General features: G+C 45.7%; 1 long non-coding RNA gene across 2 annotated transcripts; it reads left to right on the top strand.

Annotated features, from left to right (window-relative positions):
* The first annotated feature begins 901 nt into the window (after positions 1 to 901).
* On the top strand, positions 902 to 5,819 carry LOC118313177. 2 transcript variants are annotated; one of them, XR_004794406.1, is made up of 4 exons: positions 902 to 1,047; positions 3,271 to 3,322; positions 3,624 to 3,918; positions 5,499 to 5,819. It is a non-coding gene; the product is annotated as an uncharacterized LOC118313177 (long non-coding RNA). The 2 variants fall into 2 exon arrangements; XR_004794405.1 differs by having other exon boundaries at positions 3,624 to 5,819.
* The last annotated feature ends 16,244 nt before the right edge of the window (positions 5,820 to 22,063 follow it).

The raw sequence follows: 22,063 nt of genomic DNA, 5'->3' as shown, positions 1-22,063 counted from the left end.
GGGCGGCTGTGCAAATTTCCCTGCTCTAGAGCCCTCCCGCGCTATAGAGGCGGTTATTAATTGAACCAAAGGGACAGTTGCGTCATTGGATATGCGCATGGCACAAGCGCAGCCAGAGTTACCACGATAGGCAGATGGACATTTATTAAGGCTGAACAGGTTGCATCATGATTATAAGTTGTGCGTGAATGAAACTGTATTTTCCATTGACTTTCATAACAGACTGTTAACAATGATGCTACTTAATGTTCAATAACTTTCATAATTACTATGCTCAATAATAGACAATTTTGCGTCATTGTAGATTATTTTCCATTTAATATCAGCACAGATGGTATATTTCCAGTTCAGATGTATTGTCACGCTTATATTTGTACAAGTACTTGATGTGAAACCGAGACTATTTTCACATTGTTTTAATGCCCCTGTTCCCATGTTGTGGTCTAGACAGACCCCTTGTGGATGCTTGGTGCAATTGACCATCATACTGTGTTCGTTTTGGTTTCATCTGTGTTTCTTTAGAAACTAATTTGTATATCTGTTTGCTTGTGTTACGGAACAAATTTTTAATAATGATTTTGAATTCCTCCCTACATGGGATTAATAAAGGTTTCTATTCCGTTCTTAACGTTTGTTTACAGTCTGTAATGAAAGTCAACGGAAAATACTTACAGTTTCATTCATGCACAACTTATAATCATGATGCGACCCGTTCAGCCTTAATAAATGTCCATCTGCCTATCGTGGTAACTCTGGCTGAGCTTGTGCCGTGCGCATATCGAATGACACAACTGTCCCTTTGGTTCGATTAACAACCGCCTCTACAGCGCAGCGTCACACTAGAGGAGGGAATTTGCACTGTACTGTTAGATAGCATGGGGTATGAGCAAAGGAAGGGGTTAGCAAAAACAAAAAGGAAAGCAAAAACACGGGATAGATTTCGGCCCAAGGGTGAAGTTATAAAATTGACTAGGTTTTTTTCCCTTTTTTTCCATTAGTGATATCCTGGGTGGACTCTATCACGTTTGGTCTTTGAAGCAACAGTGGGTAAGTTATTTGTTCAGTTTTATATACAATATATGCCAGTTTATGCGTATGGAAACTCTAGGTGTTAGGCAGATTCAGGATTCAGTCTTTGCAATAAGTGAGGCAGTCAATTCAATCACTAATTGTAAGACTATCTTCCTCTGGACGAATTCTGAATAAATTCTAAAACTCAAAGGGAATCATGCAGGAAAGGATTGGTTTAATCTGTTAACTTCTTGTAGAAAGTGTCTATCACAGTGACTCTGACCATCAGCACCAGAAGTTATCCTGCCTGTGTCTGTCCCGTTAACACACCTGTGACAGGCGAGGGTTTATAGAACAGGGGATAAAGACTGATAATTAATAGTCAAATTTGGGGAGGAATGTCCGACAACGCCACCCTGGAAACCCAGGGAGAGTTAGTATTTTTAATAGTACCTGCAAGGCAACGACGTCCGTTTTCCACTAACCAGAGGGAGACTTGGTTCCAATCATTTTAAACAACACCACTTTGGACCCTCTGTTCCTGGAAAAGAAAAAGGGAAATCAATACACAATAAAACAATATCAATCACTGGGTAGGCACACTGGCGATCCACAGCTAAACAAAACGCCTCCTGCCAAATGCGATAAACAAAACGATGCAAAACAAAATCATCAATGACTGATGAACTAATGAAAATAATTCCCCATTCGTGAATCTGGCCACGACAGTTTAAAAACAATTGCAATCCGTTACGCCAACACAATAAAAGGGAACAACAGTGCAGTATAAGTGCAGCGCCGAGTAGCTTGGCTGAACATCGCAGAAACAAGTAAATACAAATAGAAACAAAGCAAAGCAAAGCAGTAGCGTTCCGGTGTGGTATGGCAGCTACTGGGCCAAGCTGTTGTCTGTCCAATCGGGCCGTCTCTTGGTGCCGAAAGGGACACCCATGGACCAAGTCGCCACTACCAACGTCTAACATAAACAGACAAACAAACTTTAAGATCGGCACGGCATTACCTGCCGTACATACAGTTGAGATCCTATGGAGGAAGGGAGCCCAAATTAGTGGAGGCACGAGATAGTCTAAAGAGAGGGCATAAATGCACTACATAAATAATCAATAAGATACACAAACATGGGGTGTCGAGACAAAGGAGCCTCTCATACCTTCAACGTCTTGTATGTCAAGTTGACGGGAACAGGGCTTGCACCAAGTGAAGGGGCGAGCACTAGACTGGGTGTCTGTATAAACTGTATATACAGCTGTAATGGCGTGACTGGTCGGTGAATTAACAGCACTGCGGAAAACAACAACAAATAATGTTTACACTGACACACATCCATACAATTTTTACCATCCTTGGCAGGAAGAAATCAGCATAAACTCAATAGATTTCGCTGTGCACGTTCACACGACAAGCTTACAATTCTCAGCAGCAGGTAGACCTTGGCTTAACACCAGCCATGCTCTGCATCAGCATTCTGTATGTGTCCCCCCCCAAGACTGATCAGCTCCAAAGGTTTATAATCTGGAGACCAACTCCCACCACCACCATATCCCTGGTCTGTCTGTTTTTTAAAATACTTTATTTATAGATTTTCAGAAAATATGCATACAAACACATACCCCACCCCCCAACCTAAGGACACCCTTGAAAAACTGAAAAAAATAAAAAATAAAAAGGGACATTGTTATGACAATGATAATATGGTAAGAAATAAACAAGTTTTCAGGGGCTTTGTCACAGTTGGACCCATACAGTTACCCAATGCCAAGTAGATATAAGCAGTACGTGTCCATGTACTCAATTAGTACACAATTGTTTTGCAAATCCTTCCACAAGGACACGTTTTTCCCATAACAGCTAACCAAAAGAGGTTCATCAATAATAATAATAATAATAATAATACATTTTATTTCAGGATGCCTTTCAAGACACTCAAGGTCGTCTTACATGTCAAAAATACAAAGTAAAAATAAAACAATAAAAACATTTAAAAGCAGTCGAGGTAGTAAAACAGTTGAAGTTCAGAGAAATTAGTATAAGTAGAAATGTCATTTCCTTTCTGGATTTTGGACATTTTACATAAGAGGCTTGGACTGATGTTCAGCCAAGAAACGGTTATTTTGAAAACTGAGACATTTTAAAAGCAGTCAACCACAGTGTGGCTGCTCTAAATAGAAACCATAAGAAAACAAAAGATTTCAACACATTTCTTGGATAATATTTGCTCAACCTCATGTGCCCGCGCAGGCTACCATGGCAACTGAAGCCAGGCAAGATACGTAACATGGCATTCCCACCGGTAAGAAGCTAACACGGACTACTGTTGACATTGCTAGACTATTTAGAGTTTTTTAGTTATGGTTGCCTCACATTATTACCTGTGACCTTTTGTGGAAACAACATCGTCAGTGTTTTTGAACGTAGGCTACCGTAAATCAGTTCATATTAGCTTGTCTACATACCTAACGTTAGCTAGCACATTAGCTACCACAGATTGTTACATGTTAGGCCTGTAAATTAACAGCTTTATTTTCACATACATAATGTGTTGCTTTGCAGGATGACTGATGTTTTTTATCTATATTTTATAACATTATTAGAGCTTTGAGACTGGTACAATGGACTCCGGTGAGGCGTTCACACCCACGGCTGCTTCGACAAGCAGTCAAGCGAGGAGAAGAGGGAGTCGCCTATGAGGCGCACGGGGCAAGGGCCGTGGGAGATGGGGCAGAGGTTGGCGTGTTTGGCCGACACCTGGGATCGAATTATGTGCTGTTCGCCTTTTACTGCTTGGTTTCAATGCAGGGCCAATGTGCATTATACCTTTCCCCATGGCCAAAGTGGAGTCTTGCTTCAGGAAATTTGACAGTCTGCTCTACAGTGATAAAAAAATATGTAAGTGATGAGTGCATTTGCAAATTAAGTAGGCCTACATCAACGTGACTGTAGCCACAGCTGGGAATATCGACACATACTTAGCATTTAGCATAGCACAGGATGCTACATTTGGTGATAAATAGTGATGCTAACTAAACAGTATGACGCTGATGGGGGAGCATTTAGCTGCGAGAGCACAGGCAATGACACACACATCATCATACACGTCTTGAAATCTCTTGAAACCGTGTTTTCAAACTAACTCCGCTTCTGCTGCTAGCTGCGCATGTCTAAGATGTGAGCTTGGTCTTTACCGAGCAAGTGAGTGTGTGCACAGGCTCTAAAGCGCTGTGCAGAGCGCACCCCCTGGTTGTGATTGGTGGATTGTTGCAAATGGCATTAAAGGCACTAGGGGTCCACAGATGAACTAGATTCTGTCACATATGATCTGTCTCACATATTACTACAAGTATATAGTGACAGTTTCAGCAAATATGAAAAAAAAGTTATCTTTGCAAATCCTGCCGACTGCAGCTTTAATGATTTCCTACAGATATAGTTTAAGACATTAATACTTTGATTAAAAAACTCCTTTCTCCTCTTTGAATTTTTTTTAGATTCTATTAATATGTTAATTGTTTGTTTTAATGTGTCCTACTTTGCTGTAAATTCTCATATTCTCAGTAGTTGTAGTAAGTAAGTTGTGCCAAGTGGCAAGACGTCACCCATAGAAGTAACCATACTTAGAGGAGCAGGGGTTGCCCTGACTGAGAGCTCGTCCACCTACACCTGCAACCTACACCTATTGGACGATACTAGCTGTAAATCACACAGTATCCGATGCATATCGTGCTTTATTGTCAATCTCTAAATCGGACCATAATTTAAAAAAATGATCATCATGCTGTATTGAACAACACTTGAAACTAGCAATTTAGACCATAAAGTCCTCAGGAAACTGTTACTGAAGTTATATATCAAGTGAGAAGTAGAATCAATTCCTCAGAGACCTCTATAGGAACTGACATTGTGTTTAACGGTTAGTCATGTGTGCACCAACAGGGACTTTATGGTGCATTCAAATCAGTAGTTGGATGGGCAAAAAGGTTGCTCAAAATTGGATTACTTATTTTCATTTGTTGAAATACATACATCTGCAGGTATTGAAGGACCTTCCATTGTTGCACTATTATCTAAAAGTATGTTTGTTGACCCTTGACAGCATTTTAAATAGATGCTGAAGTCATACCAAAGGCAGTTATTAAAAATTTCATAAAAATATTAAATTAAATTGTTATCAACAAACCATAGTATTGTACAACATTACCTCAATTACCTCTTTGATTATTTTATTTAATTTTACTGCAGCATTTTCAATGACTGGACGCTAAAGTCGTTATACATACGCATACATTGCCATTGCAAACCTGATTGAATGTGGAATATTCACGGGACTCAAACTGATTGAATATTCCATATTCAATCAGTTTGAGTCCCGTGATATCTACCTTGCCCTCTCTCTCTTTTGTTTTTCACTCACTTAGTATCCATGTGAAGGAAAAACATGTGTTCTCCTTGTCTGTGTCCATATCTCATAGAAGTTGACATTAATCCCTGCCTGTACCAGTCCAGATCACCTGTTTCCAGTTACAAAGGTCATCTGCTTCATCTCCACATTCTCTGCACCTCTCATCAGCCTGTTTTATGTACCTGTATGTTTTCAGCCAGTGTTTGCCAATTTGTCCCAGTGGTTTGTGTGATTAAACATACCTGTTCACCATTTTTCCTGTTTTGTTTTTTTTTAAATTTAATCTATCTTTTGCCCAAAAAGCTTTTGGCTGCTTTGGGATAACCTGGTTTTGATGTTGAATGTTATGGACTTTGACATTTGGCAATACCTCTTTAATTTCAGTCCTGTTCCTGCCTTAATTTAATTTATATCGCTTTTCTAGTCTTATCAACCACTCAAAGTGCTTTACACTACAAATCACATTGGTCCATTCACTAACACATTAATAAAACACTTTTTATGCAACCCTTTTCTATCAAAAATAATTCAAACACTGACAGCAGTCAGGGGCAATTTAAGTTTCAGTGACCAAGGAAGGACACTTTGGCGGGCAGACTGGAGGAGCCAGGGATCACACCATCTGGTTTGTGGATGACCTGTTCCGCGGAAAAGCGCTACATCCATGTCCACGCCGGGAGTGAGCAGTAGTGTGCAACATTAAGGATGCAAGCTGCCGTTAAATCCCAAAGAAGAAAAGACGAAGTAGAAGAAGAAGGCCCGCAGAGTGAGGGAGAAACCACGGTGAAGAAAAAAACTTACTTATTCTCCCTATTTTATAAGTCTCAAGGTTGACAATTATGCGCCCCAGTCATTACTGTGAATAAACATCACCGTTATTAGTTGTTACTTCAACAAGCTTCCAGAACAACACATTTCACGAGACGTGGATACATTTCATTATGCCACTTTCTGGTGTGACTGAGCCTTAAAGGGGCCATATTATGCTCCAGGCACCTTTTCAGCCTGCCTCCACGTATATTTTGTTATCTGGGGTGTCTGCCAGGCCACGGAGAATGAAAAGAAAACAATGAGTCGTTGATTCGTGGTTTGGGTTGATCGTGCAGACGGTCTGTAAACGAGCCATTCACAGCCCGGGCGTCAAGAGACGTAAGTTGACTCCTGCTACTGGGGCAACCACGCCCCCAACCTGAGCAGCACCTCCCCCCTTGAAGTGCGGAAAAACAGGGGTCTCTAACCCCTCTACAGGGGTAGAGACCCGGGAGGCACAGCGAACACGTTCTCCATAATTACACAGAGCACAAGGGGCTGGGCGATAGAGCCCGCTGGCAGCCGCAAGCTGCGAGGTCCTCGCTCGGCTGGCCGAGCAGCTCGAGCGGCTCGCTCGGCCAGCCGGGATGTCCTTAACGTTCTATCGCCCAGCCCCTTGTGCTCTGTGTGTAATTATGGAGAACGTGTTCGCTGTGCCTCCCGGGTCTCTATGTCGTGTATGTGCCTTGTCACGGGCGACTGTTGTCATGGCAGCGCAACGCCGTAGTTGCGCAGCAGACCCGGAGAGGAGCGAGGCGGGGCTTTGCGGAACACGAAGGGAGGGGGGCGAGGAGTGAGGGGGAAAGCGCTGGAATTGACAATAGTCTCACGGGGCTGTTTATACAGAAAGAGGAGGGTGCTGTGTGGCTTGATCCTTTAGGTGTTTTGACATGGAATGGCAAAGACATGTAGTGCACACACCTGAAAACCAATGTAACTTGTGTAAAAGGGGGCATAATATGGGCCCTTTAAGGGCCCAGTGGAAAACAGTCTTCACTCTCCTATACCACTTGTCTACACATTTGGCATGGAACTCGTGATTACAGGGCAGGACCCTTAGTAGCTGCCGAGAGTCAAAGTCACACATACACACTGTTAAGCATATTTGATAATATGAGTAGCAAAGCCATGTTAAATAGCCTACGCAGGGATGTCATGAGTCTGCGCGCACAAGGATGCCGTTGTGAGCATGAATAAACAGTCAGAGTTCCCTGACCAAAGATGGCGGTCTGATCTTCTTTTTCTCCTGTGTATATTAGCCACTAGCAGGTGCTAGCTAACCACTTTGGTGACTGTGATAACGATAGACTGCTGCAGGAATGTCTATGCACCACACACACGTAAGACATAGAAAAGTTGGAACCATCTAACATCAAGTATAGACATTTTCGGAACTTCTGGCTAGGCGTGTGAGGGAATAGTCACGTTTTGAGAGGCTCCGCTTCCTCCACCCTGGTGGAACCAAGGAAACTAAGTGTCCCACTTGACCACAGTAGAGGCAGAGGTTCCCCACGCAGCGTCTCTCTCTCTCTCCTCGGGGGTGAGACTGGCCCGGCTGATCTGCATGGGCTCGGACTCCCTCGTAGGTTGGCCGGCAGGGGGAGATGGCGGCCGGGGTTAGAGCTGAAGGACAGTTTGCCGGACGTTGATCCGAGCTCCTCTCCCGTCGCCTGGCCTGGATGCGTCTGTCAATGCGGGATACCAGCCCAATGATGCCGTGGAGCGAGGAGGCCAGGTCGTGTGAAACCAACTCGTCCTTGGCGTAATCAGCTAGTCCCAGAAGGAAAGCGTCCACCTGGGCTGGCTGGTTCCATTGCTCAGCCAGGCTTGGGTGCGGAAGTCGATGGCATAATCGAGTGGGAGGTGCAGAGGACCAGGCAGGAATTGAGAAGGAGGGGGAGATGAACTGAGAGGGGAGATCATGACAGGATTAAATCACCCAGTTAAAAGAGGAAAAATTATGGCACATGTAAAAAGCTTGAAAGCTGATGTTATATTTCTTCAGGAGACACACATCAGGAATACAGCTAAAAACAAACTTAGCATGGGAGGGGGATCACAAATATATCAGTCAAAATTTAGCGACAGAGCCCAGGGGTAGCCATAAATATTAAGAAGAGTGTGCTGTTTGATCATGGGTCTACAGTCAGGGATCCAGAGGGCAGGTTTTTAATTGTATCAGGGACACTCAGCTGTGTTCCCGTCACACTGATAAACGTATATGGTCCAAACTTCGACATCCCTGCATTTTTCCAAAAGGTTTTGAGTAGAATTCCAGAGGTTGGTGAGACAAACATCGTTATGGGAGGGGATTTTAATTGTATTCTTGACACTTTAATGGATAAACAAACATCAAGGTCTACTACTTATAGTAAATCTAGTGATCAGATAAAAAATGCTATGCACGATCTAAATTTAGTTGACATTTGGAGGCTACTTAACCGCAAAACCAGAGATTACTCTTTTTTTTCTCCAGTTCATAAATCCTACTGTAGGATTGATTTCATGCTGCTGGATTCTAAACTGATCTCCAGTGTTGTGACCACACAATACCCTAATATCTTGATAAGTGATCATGCTCCCGTGTCACTTGACATTAGATTTAACATTCATAGAGGTGGACACACCTGGAAATTTGATAATACAATTTTGAAAGAGAAAAGTTTTCTGGATTATATGTCAGCAAAGCTGCCAGACATAATTGCCACCAATGACACTGGGGATGTGGATGATTCAGTACTGTGGGAATCAATCAAAGCAGTGCTTAGAGGGAGGATTTAAATTTATTGTTATTATTCTAGTTCTCATGGCTTTTTAAAATTTATTTTGCCCGTCTGTTCCTGTTGTTCGGCTGGCTGTCTCTTTGTCTCTTTTTTTTATGTTGTTTGTTTGTTTGCCTTTCTCCGCCCCAAGTCCCCCTCCTCTTTCTCTTACAGGTTTCGTTGCTTTGTGCAATTGTTGTTTTCTGTTGTCCCCACCCCCAAACATAACTAAATAAATAATAAAACAGACAAGGGAGTATATTAAAACTCTCTTGTTAAAGTAAAATCTGTTTGGCACAACAAAGTATTCAGCTCCTCATACTGTATACCAGGCTGCGTGCAGGACAGGTTTAAAAAAAAAAAAAAAGAGAGACGAGTACAATACAATTTTATCTGCTCAGGTTTGTAAACAGATGAACAGAATCAAACAGATGCAATTTTAAATAGGAGATAAACCTCAGAAACCTAAGAAAGACCCAAGCCTCTCGGGCCATACTGACAATAAAATCAGACATTGGGACTGACGCATGTTTTATGGAGTTCTATTCAGAACTGTACAAGTCAAACTGTAATCATGACACAGATGTGATCTCTCGGAGCTGAACCTCCCGCTTCTTAGCGGTGAAGCATTGGTGGAGTTAGACAAGGACATCTTTGTTGAAGAGATAGTAGAAGCAATTACGGAATTCCCAAATAACAAAGCACCTGGCCCTGACATGTACACTATAGAGTTCTAGAAGTGCTTCTCTAAGGAGCTGTCCCCACTACTGTTGCGGATGTTTAAACATGCAGCATCTAATGGTCAACTGCCTCAAATGCTTTATAAGGCAAACATTTCTTTAATTTTGAAAAAGGGCCGCAACAAGCTAGATGCCTCTTCTTACAGACCTGTGTCATTGCTCCCTAACGAAACAAAGTTGATAAGCAAAATTCTGGCCAACCGATTGAAAACTTGTTGTTCCCAACAGACACATTCACTACTTACGACTTCTATTCAATATACTATAAGCAGAACACAATACAGAGACAGTTTTGATCTCTGTGGATGCTCAGAAGGCCTGCGATCAGGTCGAGTGGCCATATATGTATGAAGCCCTGGAGGCTTTTGGCTTTGGGAAGGGGTTCATTGATTGGATACGGATTTTATATGCTCACCCTACAGCTAGTGTAATCACAAACCAGGATATCTCTCCTCAGTTCCCATTATACCGCAGCACCAGACAGGGGGACCCTCTCTCACCTTTCTTGTTTGCCTTGGCCATAGAACCATTAGCAGCAAGTATACGAAAACACCCCAGAATATCACCTGTCTCTATTAATGGGTAAAAACATCATCTGTCAATGTATGCGGATGGCGTTTTGCTCTACGTGTCTAACCCATGTGAGTCATTTCCTGCAATTATGGAGCTGTTTACCCACTTTGGGTCTTTCTCAGGGTTTCAAATTAACTGGGATAAAAGCAAATTAATGCCTGTATATTTGCACCAAGATAGCTCTGCTCTGGAATCGGTACCCTTTGAAGTTACTAAGGACAGGCTCATGTATTTAGGGGTGACTGTAACTAGAAAACTTGCACGGTTACTCGAAAAGAACTGGAACCTGAAAATAATGCAATTGAAGCAGAACATAGATTTCTGGAAGACTCTCCCACTGTCACTGGTCAGGACAGTAAACGCCATTAAGATGGTGGTTCTCCCAAGATTTTTACATCTGTTTCAGTCGATCCCATCATGCATTCCACAAAGGTTCTTTAAGAAATTAGACTCTAATATAATTCCCTTTGTCTGGCAGTATAAAGCAGTGCGTATAAACAAGAAACACCTATGTAAAAAAAAAAAAGAGGGTGGCTTTGGTCTCCCACATTTCAGAAGCTACTACTGGGCTGCACATGCTGGCTTTCTGGAGGAGTGGTAAATCCACTGAGAGCATAGTTGGGGATCCCCCAGCCTGGCTTTCTATAGAACAATCAGTCTGCTGCGGGACCTCTCAGCCCTGTTAAGACAAACAAGTCTTTATACAGAGGGAACTTTCTAGTACACAGCTCTTTGAAAGTCTGGAAGCAGATTAAATTGTACTTGAAAGCCCCAGATATGTTCATAGACAGCCCTATCTGCGACAACCATGCCTTTAAACCTTCAGGGACGGATCCTGTATTTGCTCTCTGGAGGGAAAAAGGAGTGGAATGTTTGAAGGACCTCTCCGGGAAACATCACCTTACCGTGGTGGAGGGGTTTGTGTGTCCCTATGAACCTGAGGGCTGTGTTGTCTGGAGCCTAGTGCTCCTGGTAGGGTTTCCCATGGCAGAGTGGTCTCAGGCGAGGGGCCAGACTAAGTATGGTTCAACAAAGACACCATGGACAACAGAGGAAGAGGAAAAGGGACCCAGCCCGGAGGAAGCCCGGGGCCCCCGTCTGGAGCTAGGCCCAGGCGGCGGGCTCGTCGGCGAGCGCCTAGTGGCCGGGTTTGCCACGGAGCCCGGCCGGGCACAGCCCGAAAAAGCAACGTGGCACCTACCTCCTCTCCATCCTGTGGGCCCACCACTCATAGGAAGAACCGCTGGTGTCGGGTGCGCTGCCACACGGGTGGCAGTGGAGGTCGGGGACCTCGACGAACCGGACCTGGGCTGCAGAAGCTGGCTCTGGGGACGCGGAACGTCATATCTCTGTGGGGGAAGGAGCCGGAGCTTGTGCGGGAGGTGGAGCGCTACCAGTTGGATCTGGTGGGGCTTACCTCTACGCACAGTTTCGGTTCTGGAACTGTACTCCTGGATAGGGGTTGGACTCTTTTTTTCTCTGGAGTTGCCCAGGGGGAGAGGCGACGGGCGGGTGTGGGGATACTCACAAACCCCCGGCTGAGCGCCGCTGTGTTGGAGTTTACCCCGGTGGACAAAAGGGTCGCCTCCCTACGCCTTCGGGTGGTGGGGGGGAAAACTCTTGTTTGTGCATATGCACCAAACAGGAGTTCAGAGTATTCGGCCTTTTTGGAGACCCTGAATGGAGTCCTGCAAAGGACCCCAATAGGGGACTCCGTTGTTCTGCTGGGAGACTTCAACGCCCACGTGGGCAATGATGGAGACACCTGGAGAGGCGTGATCGGGAAGAACGGCCTCCCTGATCGGAACCCAAGTGGTTGTTTGTTATTAGACTTCTGTGCTAGCCATGGCTTGTCTATAATGAACACCATGTTCGAACATAAGGATGCTCATAAGTGTACATGGTACCAGAGCACCCTAGGCCAAAGGTCGATGATCGATTTTGTGATCGTTTCATCTGATCTGAGGCCGCATGTTTTGGACACTCGGGTGAAGAGAGGGGCGGAGCTGTCAACTGATCATCATCTGGTGGTGAGTTGGATCCGGGGGTGGGGGAAGACTCTGGATAGACCTGGTAAGCCCAAACGTGTAGTGCGGGTGAACTGGGAACGTCTGGAGGAGGCCCCCATCCAGGAGATTTTCAGCTCACACCTCCGGCGGAGCTTTTCTGGCATTCCTGTGGAGGTTGGGGGCATTGAACCCGAGTGGGAAATGTTCAAAACTTCCATTGCTGAAGCTGCGGCGGTGAGCTGTGGTCTCAAGGTCTTAGGTGCCTCAAGGGGCGGTAACCCTCGAACTCCGTGGTGGACACCGGTGGTCAGGGAAGCTGTCCAACTGAAGAAGGAGTCCTTTAGGGATATGTTATCCCAGAGGACTCCGGAAGCAGTTGCAAGGTACCGACGGGCCCGAAGGGCTGCAGCCTCTGCCGTGTCAGAGGCAAAACAGCGGATGTGGGAGAAGTTCGGAGAAGTCATGGAGAAGGACTTTAGGTCGGCACCAAGATGCTTCTAGAAAACAATTCGACATCTCAGGAGGGGGAAACGGGGAACCATCCACGCTGTGTACAGTAAGGATGGGACACTGTTGACCTCAACTGAGGAGGTAATCGGGCGGTGGAAGGAGCATTTTGAGGAACTCCTGAATCCGACTAACACGCCCTCTATGGTAGAGGCAGAGCTGGAGGCTGATGGAGGATCATCGTCAATTTCCCTGGCGGAGGTCACTGTGGTAGTCAAACAACTTCACAGTGGCAAAGCCCCAGGGGTTGATGAGATCCGCCCAGAAATGTTGAAAGCTTTGGGTGTGGAGGGGCTGTCTTGGTTGACACGTCTCTGCAACATTGCGTGGACGTCGGGTACAGTGCCAAACGAGTGGCAGACCGGGGTGGTGGTTCCCCTGTTCAAAAAGGGGGACCAGAGAGTGTGTGCCAATTACAGGGGTATCACACTTCTCAGCCTCCCGGGTAAAGTCTACTCCAAGGTGCTGGAAAGGAGGGTTCGGCCAATAGTCGAACCTCAGATTGAAGAGGAACAATGTGGATTCCGTCCTGGAGGTGGAACAACGGACCAGCTCTTTACCCTTGCAAGGATCCTGGAGGGGGCCTGGGAGTATGCCCATCCAGTCTACATGTGGTTTGTGGATTTGGAGAAGGCGTATGACCGGGTCCCCCGGGAGATACTGTGGGAGGTGCTGAGGGAGTATGGGGTGAGGGGGTCACTTCTTGGGGCCATCCAATCCCTGTATACTCAAAGCAATAGCTGTGTCTGGGTTCTCGGCAGTAAGTCGGATTCGTTCCCGGTGGGGGTTGGTCTCCGCCAGGGGTGCGCTTTTTCACCAATCCTGTTTGTGATATTCATGGACAGGATATCGAGGCGTAGTCGTGGTGGGGTGGGGTTGCAGCTCGGTGGCCTGGGGATCTCATCACTGCTTTTTGCAGATGATGTGGTCCTGATGGCACCATCGGTCTGTGATCTTCAGCACTCACTGGATCAGTTCGCAGCCGAGTGTGGAGCGGTTGGGATGAGAATCAGCACCTCAAAATCTGAGGCCATGGTTCTCAGCAGGTAACCGGTGGATTGTCTACTCCGGGTAGGGAATGAGCCCTTACCTCAAGTAAAGGAGTTTAAGTACCTCGGGGTCTTGTTTGCGAGTGAGGGGACAATGGAGCGTGAGATTGGCCGTAGAATTGGAGCAGCAGGGGCGGTATTGCACTCGCTTTGCCGCACCGTTGTGACAAAAAGGGAGCTGAGCCGGAAGGCAAAGCTCTCGATCTACCGGTCAATCTTTGTTCCTACCCTCACCTATGGTCATGAAGGATGGGTCGTGACCGAAAAAACGAGATCGCGAGTACAAGCGGCCGAAATGGGTTTCCTTAGAAAGGTGGCTGGGGTCTCCCTTAGAGATAGGGTGAGAAGCTCAGTCATCCGTGAGGAGCTCGGAGTAGAGCCGCTGCTCCTTTGCGTAGAAAGGAGCCAGTTGAGGTGGTTCGGGCATCTGGTAAGGATACCCCCTGGGCGCCTCCCCTGGGAGGTGTTCCAGGCACGTCCAGCTGGGAAGAGACCTCGGGGTAGACCCAGGACTAGGTGGAGAGATTATATCTCCACACTGGCCTGGGAATGCCTCGGGATCCCCCAGTCAGACCTGGTTAATGTGGCCCGGGAAAGGGAAGTTTGGGGCCCCCTACTGAAGCTGCTGCCCCCGCGACCCGACCACGGATAAGCGGTTGAAGATGAGATGAGATGAGATGAGAGATGTTTGAAGGACTTGTATCAGTGGGGGCACTTCATGTCCTTTGAGCAATTAATGAACAAATATAGCCTCCCAGCCTCACACCTTTTCTGACATCTGCAAATCCGGCATTTTACAAAGTCTTGCTTGTCTACATTTGCAGACCTACTACGGCATTACACACTCTGAAATTACCTCTGTGTTCCACCACCCCATTACTAGCAGCGACACCAGCAATCAGCTGCTTAGCTTTCGTCAGGGCTCCGCAAGCGCCGCGGATTATTCAGTGAAATTCCGCACACTGGCTGCTGAAGTTGGGTGGGACGACAGGGCTCTACAGAGCATATTTTTCAAAGGGTTAAATGAGGAGATTAAGGACAGTTTGGTGGGAAGGTCCGAATCCAGTAATCTGCAGGAATTAATCTCTTTGACGTTAAGGTTCGATAAAAGGGTTCAGAGAGAGACGCAGAGAAAGGAGAGCTTTACCTCCAGCTAAAACTGCCTCATTTACTCCAACCCATGACTCTGGTCACAGACGTCTTAATCAGTCTGTTTCTCCCGTTGTTAATCACTCCCCTGTCACTTCCAAGGAGGAACCAATGCAATTAGGCCGTAGTCGCCTTACCCCTGAGGAACGGAACTTGAATTTTGGGGTTTCTGACCCTCTGGGAAGACCCCCAAACAGCTCGGAGTATTTTTTGTGGATTCCAATGGGAAGGTATTGCCATTGAACAATGACCTGGACATCTACCCTTTCGCCCCTCCTTTGACCCGACAGATGGTCACTGGGGACAGAACTCGGTACTTTATTGATCAGGGGCTTAGTCTGCATCCAGAAAAGCGCCTTTGCTTACTGTCTGAGGTCCCCACAGCCTCTGAGGCCAAAAGAGCAACCAAACTCTTTTTTTCAACTAAAAGGTATTGCCATTGGACCACGACATAGGAAATCTTCCCTCATCGCGCTCCCTTGACCCGACAGATGGTCGCTGGGGACAAAACTCTGTACTTTATTGATCAGGGGCTTAGTCTGCATCCAGAAAAGCGCCTTTGATCGGCGTTTGAGGTCCCCACAGCCTCTGAGGCCGAAAGAGCAACCAAACTCTTTTTTTCAACTCAAAGGTAATGCCATTGGACCACGACATAGGAAATCTTCCCTCACCCCCCCCCCCCCCCCCCCCTTCGATCTGACAGAGGGTCGCTGGGGACAAAACTCGGTACTTTATTGATCAGGGGCTTAGTCTGCATCCAGAAAAGCGCCTTTGATCGGCGTTTGAGGTCCCCACAGCCTCTGGGGCCAAAAGAGCAACCAAACTCTTTTTTTCAACTCAAAGGTATTGCCATTGGACCACGACATAGGAAATCTTCCCTCATCCCCTTCCCCCTCAGTATAAGAAGACCGGCCTGAGATCCACTCGTCACCAGATCGTTCAGTCAGCAAGAGCGGTATCATTGTTGTGATCCTGGCTCCATTTACCTCTGTCATTTTCCCCGTGTCCTTAGCTTGTGTAGCTAACCGTTCCTTATGTTCTTTTATTGTAGTTTTCCCTCGCTGCTTGCCTCAACCATCACGCCTGCCGACCTGCTTGCTTCTCACCTGCCTGCACTGTGTTGGATTTGTTTGTTCCCTCGGAGGACGCCATCGCCACGTGGAGGAACGCCACGTATCATACTGGGACTTTGGGAATCACTCACACTCTGGAGAGCTCACCACCACCCACCTCTCACCACTGGGACCCCGGACACGACACCCCCGCCCCCCGTGCATCTTGCACTGTACATAATATTGAACATTAAATCACGTTATCGTTGATTCTGTGTGGTGTCTTGCATTTGGGTCAAGTTCCACTGTGTATCGTTCGTGACAACAATGTTGTTTAGCAATAAACATATTTTCAAAAAAAAAAGTATGGACATTTTCCAATCACATCACTTCCTACATACCTACATGGACACAGGCAGAAGGGAACTCACCGTGTTTGCTCAGATTGATGGTTGTTGGAGTTGAACCTGTTTGATGGCAGCTGCTCTATATCTTCCATGGTTAGACCACGGGGCTTGGCTTCTCCAAGACGGTCGGTTCAACTGTGCCTGAAGGTTTCACACAGAGTTACCTAGAGTTACCTCTCTAGGATATACTCAGAGCTAGAGCAATCTGTAGGATTTTTTTTATAAAATAAGACAGGAAATTCAACTATCAGATCTCTGTTTGCAGGTTTTATCATTGAATGTGGTGCACTGGCACAATTATTTCTGCAGAAGAGGAAAAATGATTATCTTTCATTGTATTCCGTTCAATGTTTCACTATATGGGATACGCCACCTCTCGATTCACATAAGCACTTGTACCATTACGGCAGCCCTGATTGGCTGGCAGTCATTACGATTTGGTCAGGGCCCTGTGCCATACATGCACCTGACCTCACTCTTCAATTACCTCTTCTTGCTTCAAGGAGCAAGGGACTCACTGACCTGAGTCTACTACTAGCTTAGCTGTCCTAAGACCAGAGCTAACACCTCCGTCGCAGTGCGCGACTCAGAGACTCCGGTCCAACTGCTTTGACCATAGTTAGGTACTTGCTTTACTCCGATCGGTCTCCAAACAGCGGGATCATTTTATTTTAAGCAAGCGCATTATCTTGGCTACACCTAGCAAGCTAACTGCACCGGGAGCCCGCAGCCATCTCACTGCCTGCTCACCACTGGAGCTAGCTAAATAAGATTATCACTCCAGATAATTCTCCTCCCTTTAGCACATCAGCTAAATGGATACAGCTGCAAAGCTGCCTTCCACGGAGCAGGGGGATTCCACCTGCCTGTGCACCTGTGGATCAAAATCTCATTACATACAGTATATCCTTGAGAGGAGAGCATGGCTAAAATACACTGGTTAATCTTTATAATATAAATTAGCAAGGGTTTATTAATGTTTGGTTTATTTCATTAGTATTATTAGTATTTTCCATTTACTGCAAAGTTATACTTCTATTCTACTACATCTCTGAGCCAAATGTACTCAGATTACAATGTTAAAACACTGACAGGGACCATTAGAATAAGATAAGACTTTTTATTTTTTAAATCCACTTGTTACATCAGCAGCAAGAAGGCATCAGGGAATTGGTGGATAACAAAATATAGCAAAAAACAAACAAACAATGAAAATAGAAAAGAGCTATAAAGACTTAGAAGCTAAATACAGTACATTACTATTGGAAAAGAAGCAGTTGTCTGTATAAAATATGATTAATAAGTACAGTGTTGTATGGATGTGCAGTAAAACAATAATAAGAATAAATATGTATATACACATACATATCTACATGTATTCATATACACTACCATACATAGATATATTGCACAGGATGAAAAAAATTGCACAGGGGAAAAAGACATCTGGCTATTGTTTATTGAACAGTTTTTCTTCTCCTTTTTTTTAAAGCAATCCAGTTGTTTGATGTGAGCCGCAACTGACACAACAGTCAGTTTTACTTCACATCACCAACACAAGGTCTGGTTTACCAGTAATAAACATATTATTACGTTACGTTTTTAATGTGCTGGAATATTCATCCACGTTTTAAGGCCGCTCGGTTTAATAAACATATGAACCTTTAACTAGCTAAACATCACATTTGTATATTTTTGAAGCCTGATACTTACATTCAAAAAGTTTTTTCTCCGTTCGCGCTATCATCGGCCGCCATTACTTCCTTTCGAAGCTGGCGCGCAATGAGTCCTGGGATAGCCTGGGCCGGGTAGGATCCACCCGGTGTATCCATCACTGCGCTGGGATGGAAGGGCGCATTCGTCGGCCGCATTTAAAGGATCTGATGAATTGGGACAGCCGGTTCGCGACGCTGTGACGCAACTGGCCGACAAATGCACCCTCTGAAGCAGGCAGCCCCTGTATTGGGACACAGGTCTGCTCGCATGTCTCAGGCTGGAACATGCCCGCACTGCTATCAGCATCCCCGGCTCGTGCGCTCACAGCGCAGAACCTCTGTCGGAGATTAGACCGCCAGGCTAGCCTCTCTGAAAAGGGACCCTGTTCTCACCAGTGTCAAACTCTCAGCTCTCCTGGCTTGTCCGCTGGTGAGGCTGCACAGCCTCTACTCAGCGCTGATATGCATGACTGTTTAAACGCCTCGCGGGAAGACTGGGAATCCCATGGCCCACGGTCGTGGCGGAGGCCCCGCGGTCCCGCTACAAGGGGAAGAAATTACCCCAAGCCAAGCGGGCTCTGATTCAGCTTCTCCCGGTGTTCCGTGACTTCCTTGAGGTAGTCACTAGCCGTGCTTCTTTGAAAGCAACAGTGTCTTATATGCAGTGTATATATATTTGCAACCAAACAAAAGAAATCCCAAAGTTCTATAATATACAGTGATATACATTTTTTTTTACATTAAAATTCACGTATTAAATGTTTACTGTATTTCAAAGTTATCGAAGTTATCGGCTTTGTTTTTTGTGTCTGTTTAGGTCTCTTCTGTGAATCTTTAGGAGGAAGAATCCTGATGTGGCACCAGCAACATGGCAGAACACGTCATGACCAGCAAGACGAGCAACATGGCCTCCACCTCATTCACCTCCTCCATGAAATGAGTCGCTCTGTGCAGGACGGTCAACATTTTCTGCACAACAGCATGTTGATGCTGTTCCTGGAAGCCTGAAATTTTCCCATCAACTCTTTTGCTTAGTTGTGTCTTTAGAATTTTATACATATTCATTCAACTATTTAATAAATTTAACTATATGAATTGTCTGATATGAATTGCTGATAAATACCAGAATTAAATGTTCCTCTAACATCTGACCTGTGTGGTCCAGTGTCTGCTTGATAAGCAGTGTAATCGCTCAGGTCAAAAAGTACGTTCATAAATGACTAATGATGTATGTGACACAGATGAGGTACAGGTACTAATTACATTTATATATATGTTTGTGGGCCGAATTGTACGAGTCCTGTTTGCGTTCCAAGAAAACAAACAACAGGAGGTACGTATGTGGAATGTAGGTTAATCTATTGCAATATGATTACATAATTAAAATACAAAACCTCTGTACCTGTCAGTTTATTAGGTACACCTAGATAAAGCTGAAGTTATTCAGCAGTCCTGCCTCAAACAGTTTTTATTATTTTGCTTTTTATGTGTTCAGTTTTTGAGTGTTGGCTGTCCGTCCCATATGAATAAGTAAAGACCAAATATTAGAAACATCTCTCAGTAAAACTCAGTACAGTTCAATGGCAGTGATTTTGATGTTGTGGATGATGGGGTTGTACACAGTATATATATATACATATATATATATATATGTATATATGTGTGTGTGTGTGTGTGTATGTAGACAGCATTAAACTGCATTAGTTTTTATATTGGTGTACCAAATGAACTGTGAGGTCTAAATATATGGGTCTACCCATATATTGTTTCAAAAATGCATATTTTTTAGTAATGCTATAATATGTAAATATATCACATAATATTAGTATTAAAAATAAATGCTATATGTAGATATCATATATTTGTATTAAAAAGAAATGTTACAACGCCACATCTCTCCATTCTCAACTGCATCCTGGCTGGCAAGTACGCTCCTGTTCCCATTGCACAATGATCGAACTGTGTTCTCCCGTTCTTGGGAGTATGTTCTCCCGAGTTGAACTCCCAAGTACATTGTTGGTAAGAATACGAGTACATACTTGCGTTCTTTGGTATTGAGAAACGGCCACTGTCTCCTGAAAAGAGAACCCTTTCACCAGCAAGGCCCCTATTCAAGGTGCGTCTTCCTTAGATTTTGAAGGGATGAATATGCATGCAATGGCCTGCATTCTGCCCATGGAGCCGCTGGTGGCAGCACATCTTCACCCACAGTTGTCAGCTGCTTCAACCAGACCTCCCACCCTCCCAGCGAAAGCCGATTGCTTCCAGTCCACCATGACTGAGCGAGCCTACAAGGCGGAAGCCTTGACGGTAAGGGCTCTCAATGTCACCTCCATGTTGTCAGCATATCAAGCGGAGCTTTTCTGCCAGCGTTCCCTGTTCCCTGGCAGTCCAGCTACTCAGTGTGTCCGGGGAGGCATCCACCAATTCCACCCCTCCATGGCTTCAGCACTGCTGGTGGTGAAGTTGGGTGGCATGTCTCAGACTGGACCCCGTGTTCCACAGACACCATAGAGTAATGATGTCTACATCATGCGTCCTCAAGCTGTTGCCTTGGAGACAGCTGTCTTTCCTTACGTTGGCTGTGAGTATGGGCACGATAACGGCCAGGAAAGTGGTACCAACGGATGCCAGCCTGTCAGGCTGGGGCAGTGTGATTAAGGGCAGAACCGTGAATGGGATGTGGAGCGTGAATCTCCGACATGCCTATATAAATTGTTTGGAGCTGTTGGCAGTGTTTCTAACGCTAAAACATTTTGTGCCGTTTCTCTGGGGGCATTATGTGCTTTTGGGGATGGACAATACCTCAAAGGTGGAGTATATCAACCGTCAAGGTGGTCTGCGTTCCCGACAGTTGCACACTCTGGCACGTAAACTGATACTGTGGAGCGATGTGCATCTCCTCTCTGTGAGAGCGACGCACGTTCTCAGGGTTCAGAATTTGGGTGCGGACCATCTGTCCAGAGGGAATCCCCTTTACGCGGAGTGGACACTCCACCCGGCTGTAGTGGATCAGATTTGGACACGGTTTTGTCGCGCAGTGGTGGACCTGTTTGCATCTGGGGAAAACTTGCAGTGCCCGCTGTTTTTCTCTCTGCACGACAGAGGCGCACTGCTGGTAGTAGATGCGTTTGCGCACGAGTGGCCGTGCGCTCCACTTTATGCACTTTATGCCCTCGCCCCTCTGGCTTGGATTCCCCCAACATTGCCCAAGGTGCGGGAGAATAGCCCGTCGCTGATCCTGATCGCCTCTCACTGGCCGTCCATGCACTGGCTGGTGGAGGTGAGGCAGCTCGTCCAGGGTCGCCCATGGCCTCTCCCGCTATGCAGGGACCTCCTCTCCCAGGCGCATGGGCAGATATTTCACCTTCATCCGGAGCGGCTCGCTCTTTGGGCCTCCAGCACATCTGCGATGCAGCTAGCTGGTCTTCCCCCCTAACATTTGCGAGGTTTTACAGGCTTGACGTCACGTCTCCTAGCCTGGCTCACGTTGTCCTGAGCATGGGCTCCTCAGTGGAGCTGCCTCATCCACAAATGTCTGTGTGAGGGGGGCTGGTGGTTGTAATATTTATGTGATGACATATTGAGTTCGCCATTTGTATTTACATCATGCACCTACACGGACACCAATTGCACGTATATAGTATTGTCTGGAGGTTCCTGACAGTCGGTTGATGATCCTGTGGCATGAGGTCAATAAAATTACCTGAAAGCCTTTTCTGCAGTCCTGCTCTTTCATATGTATTTACAACATCTAAATAAGAAAGTGGTCAGTCGTTGAGATGAGCTTGTCTGACAGTGCTTCTGTGAATACCTGAGGGGGCATATCCCATATAGTGAGACAGCTCACTCACACTAGTTA

Source organism: Scophthalmus maximus, chromosome 8 (genome assembly GCF_022379125.1).
Source record: "Scophthalmus maximus strain ysfricsl-2021 chromosome 8, ASM2237912v1, whole genome shotgun sequence".
Taxonomy (NCBI): domain Eukaryota; kingdom Metazoa; phylum Chordata; class Actinopteri; order Pleuronectiformes; family Scophthalmidae; genus Scophthalmus; species Scophthalmus maximus.
The sequence above is the reverse complement of the archived record's forward strand: the minus strand, read 5'-3'. Positions and strand labels throughout refer to the sequence as shown.